General features: G+C 44.2%; 1 long non-coding RNA gene across 2 annotated transcripts in view; it reads right to left on the bottom strand.

The window, feature by feature from the left end:
* Positions 1-730: 730 nt before the first annotated feature.
* LOC126951403 (uncharacterized) overlaps positions 731-17,411 on the bottom strand; it is a 51,417-nt gene continuing 34,736 nt past the window's right edge. For both annotated transcript variants that reach the window (XR_007724453.1, XR_007724452.1), the window contains 2 exons: positions 4,708-4,801; positions 731-1,319 (listed from right to left, as the gene is read on the bottom strand). This is a non-coding gene — a long non-coding RNA (uncharacterized LOC126951403). The remainder of the gene's footprint in view (positions 1,320-4,707; positions 4,802-17,411) is intronic.

The following is a 17,411-nucleotide window of genomic DNA, read 5'->3' as shown; positions in this document are numbered from 1 at the left end:
ATTCCCACGCACACTCAAGTTAAAGCCACTAGCTTAAGACTCTATGCTCAGAGACCGTCTGACTCCTGGTGACTTTGTAATTTGAGAGTTTTCACATGGCAACTGAAGACAGGCCTGATTGGTTGGTTCACAAGGTATCAGGCACCTTCGAAAATTAATAGTACAGAATGATGGGGCAATTCTATTTGTAGGCCAAAATTGCAGATAAAAGTAAGAAAACCTGGCCTAAATGACAGAGAAGGCAATAATCAATACACTAACATAAAACAATAATGCAGCTGGTACAATAAAGCAATCCCGTGGGGAGCTGTAGAGTGCATCATTAGCGTCCCGTCGTAATGAAGCCCGCAGAATGCGGCTCGCATTAGCCATGGCAAAGCCTCTTCAACGCTGAATATTCTGCCATGCTGCAGGCACATTTATTTTATTTGAAAGAAGAATGGTCCTGTTGCCAAAGCCATCAGATGGTAAAAAGAGATATATTTGATGGATAATAAAAAAGGGTCTGCCACAGCCTCACAAAATACATTCCGAATGGAAATGTTTCTAGTACGTGGAATTCATATCCCTGGTGTGTAGATACCTGCAGACAAGGTAAGCAGGGGTGGGGAGAGCTGTGTGGGGTGAGTCAGGAATATGGCCACAAAGATGGGGGGACCGTTATTTTTAACAATAACAAACAACAACAAAGAGCCCACTCGACAAACATCACTCACTCTTTCTCAACCTGTTCCCTTGATGCAGATTGACAGCCCTTTTAATATGAAATAAATCAGGCAGGAGAAGCAGTGTCTGGAAGAACATACAGATTGAGGGCTGACTGACACAACGCCTCCGAAACGTGCTCTATTTGCATTTGCCTTTGTAACGGCGAACTTGAAAGGATGTCAGGCTCCTTGAAAGGCTGCAAGGATGCGCTTTGAACTTGGAAAGTGAATGTGCAATGCTTGGTGATGCTGGAGCCCTGCTGTGTGCTGCCAAGAACGGGGGCAGGCAGACCCTGCAAATACAAGTGGCCCTTCCCATCTCCCTGCCGACCTTGGGGTAAAAAGACATTTTATCTAATAACTGGTTTCATACTTAGTTAGGACCAACAAGTCCTCCTGAGGCAGTGGGCTCACACCAAAGCATTAGGATCGAGTCACTTCTCACCAAGAAAACTGGCTGGTAATGAGCCACGACACCTTTCAAGGAGGTGTGTGGTCAGTGTCCATCCCTGTCAAGTACACCCCCACCTCAGTCCAGTCTTCCAGATGCTGAAGTCCCTTTGGTTAGCTGCCTTCTTGGATTTCCTGGACTGTCTGATGTTCACAGTGACCCTGTAAAGCAAACGCCAGTCCCCATCAGTCCTGAGACAGTGAAAGTTGGTTTCAACATCTCTCCTAGCACAGGGGCAAGTATTTCCACTGTGGGCAAGAAAATGCTTGAGAGGTACGGGGTGCATCTGGAGTAAGCCCAGAGGAGAAACCAGAGAACAAGGCAGTAGGCAAGCACAAAAACAGCAAGCTCTACTGGAAAAGTGTCTGCTTTCTGAAGCCCACACCTATCCTCTTCAGCACCTTTGCTCCCTTCCACCTGGAGAGCCCGCCCAGGCTACACACCTGCCAGGCACCCCATCAGCAGTTTTGCTCTGACTAGCTTGGCTCCTTGATCATTCAGCAGTAGTGGTGGAGCACTACTGTGAAGCACTGGTCACCGTCCTAGGTGCTTGAGCTAGAGTGATACTGAAGTCAAAGCTGTCCTCGAGGACTTACGTTCCAGTGGGAGACAAACAAAATGCTATTCCAAACAAAATAGGTATAGATTGCGAGAAATGCCAGAAAGGAAGGAGAGTAGACATAGTAAGTGGCACTAACCCAGCTAGCCAGGAGAGGAGGCCTACTTTCCAGGGAGTGATCAGGGACAGCCTGCTTAGAACGGTGACATGTGAGTTGACATCTAACACGTGAAAAGAATCCAGCCACATGACAACGAGCAGGAAGAGTGGGCCAGGCAGAACAAACAGCAAGCGCAAGGGCACTGAGCCGGGGAAGCCCCTTGCAAGGCTGGCGAATCAGCAAGAGGCTGTGTGGCTGGGATATGGGGGAGAGGGAGAAGAGGAGGGAGGCCAGGCGGGAGAGGAAAATGAGGTAGCTGTTGCAGCGTCTCTGCTGGGCTTTGGAGCCAGTGTGTCTGCCTCCCAAACACCTATGTGGCCTTGGGCAATATAACTGACCTCTCCAGTGGTCCCTCTTCCAACTAGGCCAGTAACACATGCTTCATAGTACCTACCCCATGGGGCTGTCATGAAGATTACAGGAGCTGAGGCTGCTGCATGCGAACTGTTTTACATAGCGCCTGGCAGTGTCAGCATTCAAGACATGTTAACTGCTCCCATTATTTTCAAAGATGGGTTCATGTGGGGTGGGACGGGAGTATTAAATCAGCTTCTTGGGGCCCTACTAAGCCAGTGTACCTGAGCTCCCTATGATGTCAGGCCACCAAAAGCATTCGAGTGCAATTATAAGGAAATTACTTTCCCAGCAATTAATCACCAGTATGAGATTGCCAATACATATCATTGTGGCGTTATGACACATTGCATCATGTGATCAGAATGTAGAGTAGAAAGCAGACCATTTGTAGCTGACCTTATTCAAGTCAAATCAGCTCAATCAATTGAATGTCAGTAGGAGTTTTGCCTGAATAAGGGTCAAGACCAATTATCAAAAGGCAAAATAAAACAAAAGGATGTTTTTAAAGATATTAGATCTTATAATAATTTTTCACAGTTCAGGGATACGTTGAGATAGTGCCTCTGTAATTCAGGGAATACGTTGTTCATAAAGGTTTTCTGTCTAGTCCTTTATTTCAAAAGAGTCTATCCGCATCTTTTTTCTTTTCTTTTTCAGATAGGGTCTCTCTTTGTCACCCAGCCTGGAGTTCAGTGGCACAAACTCGGCTTACTGCAACCTCCACCTCCTAGGGTCAAGCGATCCTCCCACCTCAGCCTCCTGAGTAGTTGAGACTACAGGCACACGCTACCATGTGCAGCTAATTTTTTGTATTTTTGGTAGAGATGGGGTTTGCCATGCTGCCCAGTCTGGTTTTGAACTTCTGAGCTCAAGGATCCTCCTGCCTTGGCCTCCCAGAATGCAGGGATTACAGCCATGGGCCACCACACCCAGCTCTACATTTTCTTTTTATAGACTCAAAAATATGGTTAAAAAAAAAAGTACAAAACGGCTGAGATGTGTATCTGAAACAGAAGACTTCTCACCAACTACCAATTACACTACTAACTTGGATTATCTGTGCCTCTCTGGTAGCCAGATAGCAGGAAAATGCTGGAAAACTCTACAACCGAATTTTAGCCATCAGATTTCTCCTCCATCTTGTAAGTCCTGCTGTGCTTCAGAAACTGACTGTAATTTCATCATAACATTGGCTTAAGCAGTTTTAAGATTATAAGTATACCACTAAAAAAACAATTATTCTGTATATTTCAGAGCCAATGTTGTCTATGGATGGCTTGTCATTTTTGTAGTGTGTGTGGCTCTGCCCCCTTCAAGTCTCCTTAAAACAGCATCCAGCCTGAGAGAAAAAAGCTTCCTTAAACCTGCTGAGGTCTCTCACTGCCTCCAGCTACTGCCTCTTTCTTCCTCCGCAGTCTCCAAGCTTGGTTTGCACCTGCTGGCTCACCAAGATTTGTAATGGCTCCAACCAGAGCATTCGAATTTTGGAAGATGTTGATCAACAGACCTTACAAAATTATTTCAAATGTCTAATTTGGTAAATATATTTTCAATTTGATGAGGGAACCGAAAGCAAAAATACTTGGTAAACTGTGAGCATTTTGAGAGCAGAAATTATGTCTTTTATTCTTCATACCCCTCACCATGCCCTGAACTTACAAATTTTCCAATAAATAAGTGCTATGTAATTGGTCAGTTACAAAGTTAAATTGTTTTGTCTAGACAGAGAGGATTGATTTGGGCTATGTGAGTCAAGCTGACAAAGTTAAAGTTCAGATTCAATGTACAAGTGGTAATAATAGTACCTGACACTGAAGCTCAAGACATAATATACAACTGGTTTTTAAAAGGTTCAGAGGGAAGCAACTGAAAGGTTGCAGTAAGAGGATCTTGAAATTATATGAGTGCAATGTTGGGGGTGTGTATTTTGTACAATGGGCTTCTGGCAGTTAATCAGGTTTGAAAAGGGGTCTGCAGGCTGTGTGCAGTGGCTTATACCTGTAATCCCAGAACTTTGAGCCGCTGAGACAGGAGAATCACTTGATCCCAGGAGTTTGAGATCAGCCTGGGCAACAAAACAAGACCCCATCTCTACCAAAAAAAAAAAAAAAAATTTAATAAAAATTATCCGGGCATGGTGGTGTACGCCTGTAATTCTAGCTATTTGGGAGGCTGAGGTGGGAGGATCACTTGAGCCCCAGAGGCTGAGGCTACCGTAAGCCATGATCAGGCCACTCCACTCCAGCCTAGGGGACACAGCAAGACCCCGTCTCAAAAGAGAAAAAAAAAAGGGAGGGCGTTGCTAGTTAATAAGATAGAGTAGGCCAGGTTCCCAGGAAAATGAAGCCTGAGGCCAAAGTTTATGTACTGAAGCTTTGTTGCATCCAAGGAATGCAAAAGTGAGGGAAAGAAGGAGTGAGTCAGGGAAAAAGGGAAAAAAGGGAGGTGAGATATCAAGCTGGGCTCCACTTACATGTAAGCACAACCTCTTGCTCAGTTGTGCAGGTGGTCTTCAGAGCGGCCGTAGGAATTACTGCATTTCAGCCCATCTGTTAGGGCAAAGGCGACTAGTGGGGTGGAGAACAGGGGAGGACAAGAAGGAAAATTTATCCTCTGATTCCCATACCTCAATAGTGGAAATTTTGTTTCAAAGGATATTAACCCCTTGTGATGGTTAATTTTATGTGTCCACTTAAAGGGTGCTTTTGGATGAGACTAATGTTTGAATCAGTTACCCTCTGCCAGCCTTTACACTGTAACTGCACCATCGGCTGTCTTAGGTCTCAGGCTGGTCCACATTGCAGATTTCAGACTTGCCAGCCTCCATAATCACATAAGCCAATTCCCGAAAATAAACCAGACAGTACAGGTAAGAAGATCTCAGGTGATGCCTTGGGAGTGGATAATGCAGCGGGAAAAGCCAAGACCAGGTGCTGACCTTAGAAAGGTATGTTTATTTATATATACCTTTTATTTTATAGAATAGTCTTATAAATAAAATGAAGAAATGCGTGCTTATTTTATAGTGGGATGAATTTTCAAATAACAAGACAACATATACTCAAAGAGCATTTGTAGTTTAATGCCACTATCTAGATATATGACTTTGGGAAAGTGATTTGGCCTGGCTAGTTCTTAGTTTATTGATTTTTAAAAAGAGAGGATTGGATTGGCAATGTGCAAGTTTTCTCCCAGCTCTGGAATTACTATTTTTCTCTATGATTTGAACAAATATACAGAAATTTAAAGAATATACAATCTGACACATCAAATGTCAGGTTCAAACTTTAAAAATATTTTCATTAATAGAAATAATGGACCAAAATCACTCTGATGAAATTTAGCTTCACTAAATAATGGACCAAAATCACTTTGATGAAGTTTCATCACTCTGATGATATTTAGCATCACTAAATGTCAAGTACTACATTTGTGTCCAAGCAATCCATTCCACAAGTACTGATTTTGGGAGACATTTGGCTTGAGAGTCATTCCTGTCACACAACAACAAAAACAACAACCAACTCTGGGGATTTCTGTTGATCTTAAAGTCAAAAGAATGAATCAACTCCTAAATAATTATGTCCTTATTGGGGCTCCTTCACTGAGAAGGAGGCTGGAGAAGTCAGACCAGGTGGCCTCTGATGATCTATCCGTAGACTCCCAAGTTTCATCCATTCTTATCCCTTCCCTCCCACCTTTGCCTGGGCACAGTCAGACAGGGCACAGCACACAATAACCACAAGGTCAAGTGCTCTTATAGTGGCACAAGGTCACTCAGAGAGCCTCCTGGCTTTTACTTCTCCTCATCCTTACAGGACGATTGTTCTGGATTGTGGCTCCAATGCCTGGTGTATAAAATTACCCAAACACGAAGCTTGTAGACAGAAGACAGCTTCAGGATCCTCACTCAGCTCTTCAAGAGTTATAGGCATTAAAAGGTGGCCTCTGGAGTGTGCCGCCACTCTGCTGACTGGAACCAAATCTATCTTAAAGTTAGAAATATGATCCAGTTGGGGACAGACTGTGATTTAATGCCGTCCAAGTACTACAGGGTGCACTTCTTAGAGAAACCATTGTAAATTATTTGTGGCTAATTCTGCTGGTGGATGGAGGGCATGGGATATTCTCAAGTACAAGAGCCCAGCTTGTATCTAATAATTGTTATATCTTCTCTGAAATTTACTGCCGATGTCTCAATTTTAACAATTTAAATAACAAGCTTAACCAAGTGGAACGAGGCTCAGGCAGGCTGGCGCTCTTGATGAAAGCAGGACAACTCTTATGTCTGAGCGCATTTTTACTTTGACATGAGCAGTGACACACAGAGATGAAATCTGGTTAAAGCGGCAGCCTTCTCAACCCCATGACAGCTTCTTAGGCTAAGCAAAACAATTTCAAGAGAGTGCACACATATACTTGTTAACTTTACTTAAGAAGACTGATTAGAGGCCACGCTTATGAATATGATAATAAGAAGTGGGTGCTAGGAAGCTAAGCCAAGGCAGCTGGGTAAATGGTGCTGCTGTTGTCTTCACTTTTAATGGGCTGCTCAGTGGTCTGAATCTTTGGGTCCATCAGTTTGTTCAGAAACTAGGTGGGCCTCCTCCATGCTCCAAGGAGCCACGATAATAGCACATTTTTATTTTACTTGCTGTTGCATTGGTGTTGAGTGGTCAAATATGATTTCCTGTAGAGTATACTTATTACCCTTTTGATTCTCTTTACTCCAGGTCTTCACAAATTCTCCAATTTCAAAACATGTTGCATGCCCAAAGTTATGTAACATGCAAGGTGAAATCTGAGCCCTTGTGGCCATAATACAGGTTATGTTGGGAAATTGCAACATGATGGTAGCATTGCTCCCAGATCGCAAGGTCTTATAGAAGAGTAAAGAGACTAGCCTGTAAGCTGAAAGACGTTGGAAAACTCACTTTGCTTTTGTGGATCACTGTTTCCTCTTTAGTAAAGCAAAGAACTGGATGAACACTATCAAGTATATTCTAGATCCCCTGTCCTATGATCCTACGCTCTTAGTCCAAGGGAACTTTAGACTAATGCAAATTCACTTGCATTATTTTAAATTAAATATCAAGACTATTTTTTTTTAATTTTTTTTGAGACAGAGTCTCGCTCTGTCACCCAGGCTGGAATGCAGTGGCGTGATCTCCCCTCATTGCAAGCTCCACCTCCTGGGTTCATGCCACTCTCCTGCCCCAGCCTCCTGAGTAGCTGGGACTACAGGCATGTGCCACCACTACGCCCAGCTAAATTTGTTTTGTTTTGTTTTGTTTTGTATTTTTAGTAGAATCAGGGTTTCACCTTGTGAGCCAGGATGGTCTTGATCTCCTGACCTCGTGATCCGCCTGCCTCGGCCTCCCAAAGTGCTGGGATTACAGGCATGAGCCACTGCGCCCTACCAATATCAAAACTTTTAATATGGTACAATGCCTTATCAGCTTGGCAGTCTCTTAAGAAGTTAAACATACACCTTGCCATATGACCCAGCCATTGCACTTGTAGGTATTTACCCAAGGGAAATGAAAACTGAAGTCTACACAAACTCTTGGACACAAACGTTCATAGCAGCTTTATTTCTAATCCTCTAAATCCAGAAATAATCCAGATAGCCATCAACAAGTGAATGGATAAATTGCGCTCTATTCATACCTTGTTGATAAACTCAACAACATAGATGAATTTCAGAGTAAGTATACTGGATGAAAGAAACCAGACAAACAATAGCACATACTGTGCAATTCCATCTATATGAAATTCCAGAAAATGCAAACTCATCTATAGTGGCAGAAAGCAGATCTGTAGTTGCTTCAGGACACAGTGGGTGGGCCAGGAGGAAGGAGGGATTACAAAGGGACACAAGGTTGATGAGTATGTTCACTATCTTGATTGCGATGATGATTCCGTGGATGCAAATATATGTTAAAACATATCACAGTGTACACTTTAAATATGTGCAATTTATTGTAGGCCAATTACACCTCAATAAAGCCATTTTTTAAAAAAGTCTCAATATTACGCATACACCTTAATTCCAACTCTAAGATTTTATCACAAATAATCAGAGATGTATATTAAGGTCTAAAGTATAAGAGCATTGATTGTAACACTATTTGTAACTTTTTTAAAAACTGGAAACAGCCTAAATTGAAGACGAGAACTGATTAGGTAAAGTATAGCACATCTATATGTTGGGTTAATGCAGCCATTAAGTCATGCTGTAGACAAAATAGTTATTGTCATGAAAAAACTGTGATTTATTTCTGTGTGAAAAAAGCAAAGTACAAAACAACATGTGGTAGAATAGTGCAATTCTTTAAAGTCTATGTTAGATGTTGATAATTAATCATACTTCTTCATCTCGGAGTTAGAAACCAATTGAGACAGACTAAGGAGTTGGTCAGATGGAGAGAAACATACCAGCTTTGTTACCAAGAGATTTGACTGGAAAATCGTAATTTGGAGCTAAGGCAAAGAAACATCTTGTTTCTAGGGGGTGCTGGAACAGAGCTGGGCTGTTCAAGTCAGTCCCTCCCTATCTCAGGATGTTCCATTCCCAGCACATTCAGCAGTTTATGCTTGCGAACTGTAAGCAAGAAAGGGAGGAGAGGACAGGCGCAGTGGCTCACACCTGTAATCCCAGCACTTTGGGAGGCCGAGGCAGGCAAATCACCTGCTATCAGGAGTTCGAGCCCAGCCTGGCCAACATGGTGAAACCCAATCTCTACCAAAAATACAAAAATTAGCTGAGTGCGGTGGCACACATTTGTAATCCCAGCTACTCGGGAGGCTGAGGCAGGAGAAGCACTTGAACCGAGAGACAAAGATTGCAATGAACTGAGATCACACCACTGCACTCCAGCCTGGGTAACAGAGCAAGACTCCGTCTAAAAAAAAAAGGGAGAACTGAGTTGGTCCAAGGACACCTGGAGAACTGTCCTGCACTCTGCACTTAATTGCCCCAGCTGGAAACACAGGGAGAAGAAAAGAATGATGCCCCTTGCAATCTACATGTCTCTGTAAAGATAAAGAGAAATAGACTGCAAGGGCGTGTGCCATGCCGCCAGTGATGGCCGCCCTGCCGGGCTGGGTACTGGGACTGAGAGAGAAAGGAAGGGTTGTGGGTGATTATTTTTTTCTTTTTCTTTGGCTTTGAATTATTTTTAGATTTTCCAAGTTTTCTGAATATGTGACTTAGAGTAGGAAAAGATTATTTTTTAAAAACAGATAAAGTAAATCAAAAGGAGAAAGAATGTCTGAACTTTCCAGTGCTGCTGTGGTGGGGAGTATTTGGTTTGAGGCTTCTCCTCCCCGCCTCATTACTTCATATACTTTGTAAAATAATGTCATATACTTTGTGTCATTTATTTTGTGTCATATACTTTGTGAAGATGCCATCTGGGGACATGTTGCCCATCATCTATTACAGTGCTACACTGAAAATGTCGAAAGCCCTCGGTAAACAGGATTAGATTTTGCTTTTACCTTTTCCTTAGTTGACGAAGAGAGTGGTATGAAATGATTTTTCTAGAATAGCCTCCACTTAACGTTCTCATGGGATTGACATTCAGGCATACCCTGGATCCATCTTCTCAAACTGATCAAACCAAAGCCTCATTGACCTCAGTCTGTTACAAAACTAATGTTACAAAAAATTATAGACATTTGACTATCTAAAGCTTTTAACACCAAAAAATAAAATGCATTATAACAGAGCTATTTAAAATATAACTGCATAATTTTTAAGGTATTAATTTATAAAGACTTAACAGTAGCTTTGTCCTATAATAGGAAACAAAGTTATGCACAAACCATCTTCCTTCCATTCTATTATCTTATAACCTCACTTTGAAGATAACACCAAAAGTCTAAATTTGAGGCCCTCTTTGAATGGAAGGCTGGCTCCCATATCCCTTCACACTTTACTGCACCCCCAGTGTTATCTCAGATTCAAACTCTAGCTCTCGTCCAGACTCCATCCCTATGACAAGCCCAGCACTTGGAATGGCAAGGATCCCAAAGGAAACTTGGGAGATGTTGCTAAAAATCCAGCCAAGAAACATGGGGAAACTCTCCTGCAAGGTCTCCCGAAACAGTCATCGCCAATCCAGAATTTCTGAAGTCAGAAAACAGAAGCTTCTTCATGTTGCTGGCTTTCCCATTTGTGATTGTAGTAAATGCCACAGAGACCATCTGAAACTATCCAAGGGCTAAAAACAGTCTTCGTAAGTACTGCTTTTAGAAATTCTGGCCAGCCCACCCCACAGAGGATCTCACTGATTCTGGGCACAAAAATGTCTTCCCTAAACAGAGACTCGTCGGAATGAAGGGGTTCAAGCCCATCATCATTTGGTTTGGAGGTCCTGATGTTCGTGTGCTACCTGGGGTCCCTGCCACCTAAGTCCGTGACTGCCTTCTCTTTGAACCATGTGCTTCCTGATGCCTGGCCCCAGCCTCTGCCCGCCAGGAGGAAGCGCATAAAAATATCTTTAAAATCACAAATGCTGAATCCTGCCCAGCAAGCATGGGGCAACCAAGAGCACTGAAAGACCAGAGCTGAGAGCCTTGGAGCCAGAGTCAGTCTCAGGTCCTAGAGAGTGCTGGGAACGACACCTCAGATTCTCCAAGGTATTTTACATCCATCTACTTCAGAGATAGACTTTTTACTGTGATCCAGTAGACATGTACCTACAAGTGGACAGAAAAACATATAACTGAAACCAGTTCATTGAACTCAGTCGGCTACAGAATAGCTATTCAATAACTAGTTGTTCCATGAATAAAACACGACAAGACCGTAGCAAAACAATACTTCCCTTCACCATGCACTCTGATATTTTCCCTTCTTTTCTCTTTCTTCCTTTCTTTCTCTCTCTCCTTCCTTCCTTTCCTCCCTCCCTCCTTTCTTCTTTCTTTCTTTCTTTCTTTTTCTTTCCTTCTTTCTTTCTTTTTCTTTCTTTCTTTCTCTTCCTTCCTTCCTTCCTTCCTTCCTTCCTTCCTTCCTTCCTTCCTTCCTTCCTTCCTTCCTTCCTCTCTCTCTCTCTTTCTCTCTCTCTCTCACTCTCTGTCTCTCCTGGTCTCCCTGTGTTGCCCAGGTTGGAGTGCAGTGGTACAATCATGGCGCGCTGCAGCCTCGACCTCCCGGGCTCCAGCAATCCTCCTGCCTCAGGCTCCTGAGTAGCTGGGATGACAGGTACGTGCCACTATGCCCAGGTAATTTTTAAATTTTTTTATAGAGACACAATCTCCTATATTGCCCAGGCTGGTCTCAAATTCCTGGGCTAATGGGTCCACCTGCCTCAGGCTGCCAAAGTGCTGGGATTACAGGTGGAAGACACTATGCTCAGCCTCTTTTTCATTTCTTAAAAAAAAAAAAAAAAAAAAAAAAAAAAAAAGGCTTGAGTTGCAACCCACTAAAGTTGTGTCAGTACCACTAACATGTAGCAAACTTCAGCTTGAAAGGCCCTGGAACCAGGAACCCAGAAACACGCCATTCTGAAAGGAGTCATATGCACAGCCCATCCCTCACTGCAAATGACTGAAACTTTTTGAGTAGGAAGCAGTGATATGGGGACACTGGGGGCAAGCAGGCTAGCCTTGGGCAATAACTGGGTCAGGCAGAGGAGGACTGTGGAGTGGAGTGAGGCCACCACAGAGCGGAGGGGAGGAGTGTCATCGGCCAAGGGCGAGGGCACTGCTCTCTGGATGCACAGCCATGTCCGGGTCTTGACTCCAGTCCACACACTGGCCCACTGGCCCCCCACATGAACCCATTCTTCAAACTAGGAAGATTCTGCAAATGGAGTTGGAAGTCAGCCTGGCAATTGCTTTGCTCTTCTATCAGTCAAAGGATTGGGAAGGGGGAAGACAAGGGTTGTTTAAGCAGCTGTGAAAATCATGGAGAAATTTGGTAAATGAAAAATCCACTCAGGCCCACAAGGACCACAGAAGTGAGGAATTAAACAACTTTATAAATAAAGGGATCATTATTCTCGTGCATTAATACACACTTAAGACCTATTGGAAACTTCCCATTTCAAGATAGATGAAGAGCATTATCAGCTCATTTCCCAAGCTGAATGGTCTGTTTTCACAGCCCAGCACTGGGGGGACTGAGTCTGGGTCAGCGGGGCTGGCTCAGGTGGCATGCTGGTGGGCTTACGCTGGGGACCACGAGGCAACAGTCCCCATATCTCTGCTATCATGAAGACTGGAGTCACAGCCCAGTTTTTCACTGAGCGGGGTGCTTCATCAGTGCACACCTGATGAAGCTGGAAGGAAAGTTCTATGCCAGTGCCTTTGCCTCCTCCAAGTTTCATCATCATTCACCAAATAAGCATAATTGCTCCGTGTTTAAGAGGTGCTGGGAACAGAGGCACTGCTGGTAATTGCCTAATGTGCCGGCGAAATGAGGTGTGAGGCACATCGGTGTGAAAAAAGCAATAGCCACAAGTTTATTAACATTGAAAATTAAAATAAGCTCGGCCCCAGCCAGGCAGTCCTTGCTGAAATGAATCCCATTATCCCTCTAATAACTGTGCAGGGCTCAATTTGATGCCACCTAGGGGGTAGAGAGACCTCAATACGGGTCACATCTCTGCCAGCTTCAGGAAGCTGAAGATGCTCTGGTTCACCGATAACTATCACAGAGGAAATACAAACACCACCGGCCTCCCTTGCAGATCTTGCAATTCCACTTAAATCCATCCAGTGTTTGAAGAGCTGTGAAAGGGGAAGGCTAGAGAGAATTATATGTCGCTCTGACCTGGGTGCCTTTTTTAAATAGCTGTTGAATGGAATTTGCAAAGGTGCAGTTGTGCAGTTCTGGCCTTGAACATTACCAGGGCCATGAGAAGTAAGCCCTGCCCGGGCCTCAGCAGCCAGCCTTGTCTTCTTTTTCTCACCTTAGTTAATTTGTCAAATATTTGTAGATGCCCAGTGCTAGGAGGAGAGCTGCCCTTGACCTCAGGCTCATCCAATCTATGGAGGAAACGAGGTTCTCCCAGTAAAATAATCAGAAAACAATCAACTGTTCAATGTGTGCTACACCTAAAGCATAATGAAAATGCAAAGACAGGAGAGCAGGGCAGTCAGGGGAAGATGGAGCTTAGGTAAAGGAAAAACAAAGCAAACTGAGTGAATGGAAACTACAGACTTCAGAGGCGCTGGAGGACCCAGAGGAGACCACCCAGGGCTGAGCTGGCAGCTGGTGGGCAGGAAGCAGGAGTGGGTAGGGAGAAGAGCAATGGGAACACCAGTTGCTTTGGTGTTTGGGTTTCATCATGGGTTTAAAAGGAATTAGTGGAAGTTTCAGAAAAGAGGAATCATGCCATTAAAGAATTTAAATCATTTTACAGTGAATTCACTTTACATTTCAAAATACGAAGTTTACATTTTAATTCACTTTAAACTTTATAACTTTCCTTCATTTTACACAGACTGTCTCTTCCTTCACATGGGCACTTGTTGCTTCCCAGAAACCCACTGTCTTCCCCTGGCCTATTCACTTCCTCAGTTGTGGGTGACTGTTTTGTACCTTTTCCTTTCTTCTCAACCTTGCAGCACCTCTGCTTCTGTCCTGCTCTGCACTGCTGGCCTGGACTCAAGTGCACACTCCTGGCGCTTCTGCCCCTGCCTGCCTGTGCCTGTCCGCCTGGCCTCCCACCGACTCTGCCAGCAGATCTCCCGCTGCTATCCAGGCCGAGCCCCTCCTGTGCACCAGGGCTTCCCCCTCACAGCCCCCAGGATGCTGTTTCAGAACTTCTTCCCCTCCCTCTGACCCGTGAAGCATACATTCTTCATTGTGTGCCCCTCTGTCATATCAATCCCATCAGCATACAAACCTGCAGCAATTTCTCTCATCTTTAAAACACACACAAAAAATCCTTGCTTAATCGCATTTTTCAACTCCTGCCCCATTTCCCTCTCCTCTTTGCAGCACCCTTCTTCAATGGTGTCTACACTGGAAGACCTCATTGCCCCTTCTTCCATCTTCTCTTGAACCTGCTCCATTCAGGATTAGCCCCATCCCTCCCCAAAACCACTGTAGTTGAGGCCAACAATGGCTGCTGTGTTGTAAATGCAGTGGCCAAGCCTCCATCCTCATATGGATTGAACTCTCAGTCGTTTCTTCACTGGGTTCCCCAGACACTGCTCCTTCTCTATCTCCAACTGGTTCCTTCTCATTTTTTCAGCCTCTAAAAATTACGGTGCCCAGGGCTGGGCCCTAGGTCCTCTTTTCCCTCCATATTATATCCCCAGTTGATCTCACCCAGTCTCATGGCTATAAATACCATCTATTTGCTAACAAGTCCCAAATTTACATCTCCAGCCTAGACCACCGCCCCAGATTCCAGAGAGATGACTACTTGGATGTCAATAGGCATCCCAAACTTAGTAGTTCCAAACCTGACCTCCTGATTCCAGCCCCGCTTCCCATCCCAACATAAACACCCACGCACCCAGGCCTGCGCCTCCAACAGCCCTCTCAACTAATGTCAGCTCCTCCTACTCTCTGCTCAGAAATGCAAGCTTACTCGTTCTTGACCCCTACCACACTCCACATTGCAATCCACCAGCAAACCCAGCTGACTCTATTTTCACATTATCCAGACTCTGACCACTCCTCACCGCCTCCACTGCCATCTCCCCGGTCCAAACCACCATCCCTCACCAGGATGGCTGCACCAGCCTCTTAACTGGCCTTTCTGCCTCCACCCTTGTCCCAGTACAGGCTATTCTTAACACAGCAGCAGAACAACTCTTTTAAAATAAAAGTCAGATCACGTCGTTTCTCCATTCAAATGCTCTGCTTCTAATGACTTCCCTGACAACCTCAGCATAAAATCCATCATTCTCACAGGGCCTAAAGCCCTATGTTCTCCAGCCCCAGCTACCGCTCTGAGTCCTCTCCCTCTTTCCTTTTGCTCAGCCACACTGGCCCCTTGCTGTGCCTCAAACACACCCTGCCTTGTGATCTTTGCACTTACTGTTCCTTCTGCTGAAATACAATTTCCCAATAGTCACATGTCTTGCTCCTTCTGTTCCTTTAGATCCTGCTTGGTGTCGCCACATTAGTGAAGCCTTCCCTGACAACTCTGTACAAAACACATCCACATCAGCCCTCAAGCTTGCTTGTTGTACTTTACTTTTCTCCATTCAGTTTATCGCTATCTGTTAAACCAGGTTTTACTTGTTGATTTGTTCACTGTCTCCCCACTAGAATATAAGCCCATTTTGGGGGAGGGACTTTGTTTTGTTTGTTCCTGTGTCAGTGCCTAATAGGTAGTAGGAGCTCAACAAATGCTTGCTGAGTGAATAATATTTATTTGAACCCACTTTTTAAAGCACCTGCATGCACAAGAAAAACAAAACCTATGTCTGCTCTAGCCATTCATTGCCAGCTCAACATTTAGGACCTTGATAATGCCCATGGATAACAAAAAAACGACTTTGAACACATGGTGTCGCTGCATTCCCCTTTCGTCCATCCCCCCACCCTCGGAATGACCAAGACGAGTTATTTCTGCCCTCTATTCCTTGCCTAGGAAAAGAATCTTCTCATGCCAGCCACTGCCTGGTTACCTCTCTCCAAAACAAAAGTAATTGACCAAAGCCCACAGTTAACTTCCATCAACCTGAGAAAGCAGCAACTCAGATGTCAAGTCTCAGCTCTTCCATTTAGTTACTGTGTGATCTTGGCCAAGTTTTTAAACCTCTTGAATCTCAGTTTTCTTAGGAATAGAATGGAAAAGTAAAATTAACTTCTAGAGTTATTGTGAGGATTAAATGAAATGAAGAATGGATGGTGGTTGGAACATAGTACTTGCTCACTAAATGTGAGCTTCCTTTCTTTTCCCACAAGAAGGTAACCCTAGAATCACTCTGAAATCACAACATTTTTTTTTTAGACGGAGTCTCACTCTGTCACCCAGGCTGGAGCGCAGTGGCGTGATCTTGGCTCACTGCAAACCCTGCCTCCCGGGCTCAAGCAATTCTCTTGCCTCAGCCTACACATTAGCTGGGATTACAGGTGCCCACCACCTCACCCGACTAATTTCTAATTTTTATATTTTTTATAGAGATGGGATTTCACCATATTGGCCAGGCTAGTCTCAGACTCCTGACCTCAAGTGATCCACCCGCCTCAGCCTCCCAAAGTACTGGGATTACAAGCATGAACCACTGAGCCTGGCCTGAAATCACAACTTTTAACCGGACACTTGACCATGGGCCCCCAGAGATGCCTGGCCAGGGCTCAGCAGTAATGGAGACCAGTATAGGCTGTCTGGACCTGTGTAAGCCATCCCCCATCTTCCCTTCCTCCTCCTTCACACAAGCCCACAGAGGGACAGGCTGCCCTTGGTACCCCTCTTGCATTTATGGCAGTCCTTCTCCGTCCTGCAAGGGTGGTGAACTGAATTCAGAAAAATGACAGGTCGTTACAAATATATTGCACGTTGTAAAATGAAAGAATGTCCTTGTTGGAAAGCCAAATGACTTACTTTGGGAGCAACTTTAAAAGATAGGCATAGGGTAGCGCAAATGCAGAATGCACATGTCACACTTTGGTATAATACTTCAAATAGGCATGTGGCACTCTATTGATTGATACGCATGGGCGCTGGCATTCACCCTTTAACTGGACACTCTCTGACAGTAACTGTCTATGACTCTTCTCTCTATTGATTTGGATTCATCTCTAAAAGTTCAGACTTGGAGGATACTCAGGCCAGGTCTCCACTGAGAACAAAGCGATGGAGAGTTGGTTGTTATCCAATGAATTCCAGTAATTATACAATGAATTACAAATTGTCTATACCAGTGTTTCCTGGAATGTTTAATTCAGCAAAATACCTGTGAACATTCCATGACACCTTTCTGGGAGGAAGTCAGGGAAGAGGGTAGGGTGTCCAGTGTAGGGGGGGGTCTTTGTCCAGTTACCACTGTCCTAGTACTAGTCCATCTCTATCTCCTCACACTAATACATTCTTATAAACATATACAATTTACATGACTTTTGGTTTCTGTCTGCCATCACCCACTTCTTCTAAGGTTAAAAACTACTAAAAAGACTTTGAAGGCAGCCCTAACAAGTGTGTGACCTTGGGTAAGTCACGAGCTCCACTAGATAGTTCAAGTTCTCTGGTTACTGCATTT

This window comes from Macaca thibetana, chromosome 3, assembly GCF_024542745.1.
Source record: "Macaca thibetana thibetana isolate TM-01 chromosome 3, ASM2454274v1, whole genome shotgun sequence".
Lineage (NCBI taxonomy): Eukaryota > Metazoa > Chordata > Mammalia > Primates > Cercopithecidae > Macaca > Macaca thibetana.
Note: the sequence above shows the minus strand (reverse complement) of the source record. Positions and strands in the feature narration are given on the sequence as shown.